We start from the raw sequence: 2,911 nt of genomic DNA, 5'->3' as shown, positions 1-2,911 counted from the left end.
GGCCAAGAGATTTCAAGAGAGAGAACTCGAGAGGAAGCAGATGCATAAAGACGAAGAGACAAGGTAGAGGGCGTCGAGATAGCCAGAGAAACTAGAGAGAGCGTTCCACGACCGTGACGCAACGAACCAACACAAGCAGGACGAGAGACGAGAGAGGAAGAGACGAAAACAGGACAGGAGAGAGAGAGCGAGAGAAGAGAAGAGAGAGGAGGACGGAGAAGCAGTAGGAGAGAGAGAGACGAGAGACGAGAGCCGACGGGAGAGAAGGAGAGAAAAGCCACGCCCAGAGACAGAGAGAGCGACGACGCCAGAGAGAGAACGAAAGAGAGAGAGACGCAGGAAGAGAGAGAGAATAGACAGCATTTTCCACCTACGCATCCGCGTTTCGAAAGTCAGAGAGAGACAGACGAGAAGAAATCGGACGAAGAAAACCGACGGAGCAGGAGAACCGACATGAACTATACATGCGAGGAGCGCAGAGAGAGCAGAAGTGAGAGTATCAGCGAAGACAGAGGAGAGGAGAAGAGAGAGACATGAGCTACGCTCGGCGCGTGCAGCATCGCATAAGAGTGTCGACACCATCTAGCTGTATGCGACGCCGTCCAGCCCCTGCCTGATCAGCATCCCACCCCCTGGCTTCAAACTGAGGCGCACAGCTCCGCCCGGCGCCATTCGGGTACGTACGCTCGCTCACGCAGGCCGCGCCATCCAAATAAGCATCCATAATACCTCGTGTATATATAAAATAATTAAAAAACATTGAACAACGAGGAAACAAATCAAATCTCAAACACCAACGGTTAATAATCTACATTGGCAAGACCACTCCATCGTACCTTGCCCTCTGTGTTTCACGGCCTACCCCCACCTATGAAATTCAGCGTCGACTTGGCCAATTTCGTCGCACCGAACACTGACGGACCCTGGCGCTGCTCTGCTTGTTTACATTCCAATTCCATCTCAGAAGCAATAAGCATAACTCGATAAATAAGTAGTGCCCAGTAGCGCCCAGTTACCGCGAGCAAGCCAGAGGTTTATAGATTTGTTTGAGCTATTACATGTGACGTCAGCTGTGTCGATGTTTGGATACCGAGCCAACTACACGTTTTTATGAGCAAGAATTTGAAACGGTATTCTAACCCTAGCAATACCGTTTTTGGAGCTAGTGTCACTCTAGATACAATAATGTAACCCAAACACAGGATAGGTCTATTCTGTGTTTGGGTTACATTATTGTATCTAGTGTTACTCTTACTGTTCAGACTTTAAGTTCACAGACACAGGGCCAGGCACTTGACTTGGAACGTTTCAATAGTAAAATGATGGTAAATAAACACGAAATGTATTTACTACCAAAGTGTTAATGTTTCTCTAATGTATTTCGCCTATTAATAGTATAATTGCCGATAACTTCCTGTATATTATATAAAATGCCGTTCTGTAAATAAACTCTTTATTCTTGTTTGTGCACAGCGGCGTGCGTGCGGTGTACGCTTACTCGTGTGTTGCAGAGGAGCATTTGAACGGCATTTACAAGAAGTTATCGGCAATAATAGGCGAAATAGAGTAGAGAAACATTAAGACTTTGGTAGTAAATATATTTCGTGTTTGTTTACTGGTCATCATTTTACTATTGAAACGTTCCAAGTGCCTGTGGTCAGGTTGGTGGTTCATTATAAGCGCGGACCACAATTCATTTTCGCAATGTGCGACACGTGCAAATGTGGACAGCTCTTATATTCTTGGGCCACTATTAGTTAAATATTACTTTTACTGAAATAATCTATCCTAGTTAAATCTGTGCAGCAAATCCCGTACCGTAGACTCAGAATGGGGTATGCTTACCGTAGAGTACTATAGTATGACAATCAGTGCTTGGAACAGAATCGGTAAAAATGAAATTATGATCATAAATATACAATTTACACTAGCAGTAGCAGAACTTTGCATTTTGATCTAACTAGTAGTGGCGCTGAGAGGGTCTGTCCCCCAGGGTACTGCCGGAACATACCCTTGTACTATCTAATATGCCGGACCGTACCTCGCCTACTCCACTAACGAGTCTAGGGAGTCGCCTACGCCTACTCCCTAACCCTAACCCTAACCCTAGTAGTGGCAGTGTATCAATGATACTTTTATCAACTTAATTCCTAATTCCATCCTACCCCTCCTGCTCCCTCCCAACACTCACCTCACAGGTAGCGTTTATTTCGTTGCTTAAGAGATTCGGCTGCAGCAGGCCAGCAGCAGTAGTGGGTACTTCAGCCCACACTCCTATTCCCCTCCTCCTTCCTCCCCTTCCCCTCGCACCTGACAGGTGGTAATATTCACCCGTTATTTACTGGGTGAAGAATCTTAGCTGCAGCAGCAGTAGGAGGTGCTTCAGTGTGCATGAGCTGGCAGATGAAGAGATTTGTAGAAGTGATCTTTTGCTATTTTTCCCTGTGATGCATTGAGGATATGGTCGGAACCACATGTAACCCAATGTGCCTCATTATAAGTTGGGTATTAGCTTATAATTTTTCATCTTTTATATTATTTCCTGGTTATAGTTCATTGCCGCTCATTTGCTTTATCAGTGTTGGAAAGTGAAATAGGCAAAAATATAGGCCTATTTAATTATTGTAAATGAATACTCAAAATTTTAGAATTTCATAAGACATTTTTTTGTGGGCACATCCACGTTGTGTATTATATATGATGTGCAACTGCCAATAGTAAAATGTTTTACAGCTTTACTTGTGACACGGATACCAAGTATACCATTTCTGCTTAAAACCATGAGTAAAATGTAGCTGTTAACTTAAGTATCTGCTATGAAAAAATGACTTGCTATGTAAATGACGGTGTGCTTGGCAAGGTTCTCCCCAGGATGAAATTGAAACAGGGGGAGGGGAGGGGGAGGGGAGGG

General features: G+C 44.5%; 1 protein-coding gene across 1 annotated transcript in view; it reads left to right on the top strand.

Annotated features, from left to right (window-relative positions):
• The first annotated feature begins 1,110 nt into the window (after positions 1 to 1,110).
• The window catches only part of LOC106809837 (alpha-1,6-mannosyl-glycoprotein 2-beta-N-acetylglucosaminyltransferase-like), a 23,705-nt gene continuing 21,904 nt past the window's right edge, over positions 1,111 to 2,911 (top strand). Inside the window, exon 1 of the mRNA XM_014813063.1 lies at positions 1,111 to 1,130. The gene's annotated coding sequence lies outside the window, so the exon portion shown is untranslated. The remainder of the gene's footprint in view (positions 1,131 to 2,911) is intronic.

The sequence above is a fragment of the Priapulus caudatus genome, unplaced genomic scaffold (assembly GCF_000485595.1).
Source record: "Priapulus caudatus unplaced genomic scaffold, Priapulus_caudatus-5.0.1 Scaffold389, whole genome shotgun sequence".
NCBI lineage: Eukaryota > Metazoa > Priapulida > Priapulimorpha > Priapulimorphida > Priapulidae > Priapulus > Priapulus caudatus.
This window is presented reverse-complemented; position numbering and strand designations above follow the sequence as displayed.